Raw genomic sequence first — 341 nt, 5'->3', positions numbered from 1 at the left:
GCAGCGCGGCGGCGAAACGGCCCGGCCAACACCGAAAAAGAGAGAGAGAGAGTGAGCGAGAGCACCCGCCGTCAGCCCAAAGCTCCCAGCCCACGGTGACGGGCGCCCTGGGCCAGTCGGGCACCCCGACCTTCCGAGGCGCCCAGAGCTCCCATCACCCACCCCAGATGCCACCGGCGCCCACCACCAAGATGCTCCCCCACCTCTGGCTCTAGACCTGTAACCCTGGAGAGTATTTATGGAGGATAAAACCTTTCCCCATCACCCCTTGGCCGGCTGGGAAAGGCAGGGAGCGGGGAGGGATGGGGGTTGGAAATACGGATGGGGGAGTGGAAACCCCC

The sequence above is a fragment of the Charadrius vociferus genome, unplaced genomic scaffold, assembly GCF_000708025.1.
Source record: "Charadrius vociferus isolate BGI_N301 unplaced genomic scaffold, ASM70802v2 scaffold1452, whole genome shotgun sequence".
Lineage (NCBI taxonomy): Eukaryota > Metazoa > Chordata > Aves > Charadriiformes > Charadriidae > Charadrius > Charadrius vociferus.
Note: the sequence above shows the minus strand (reverse complement) of the source record.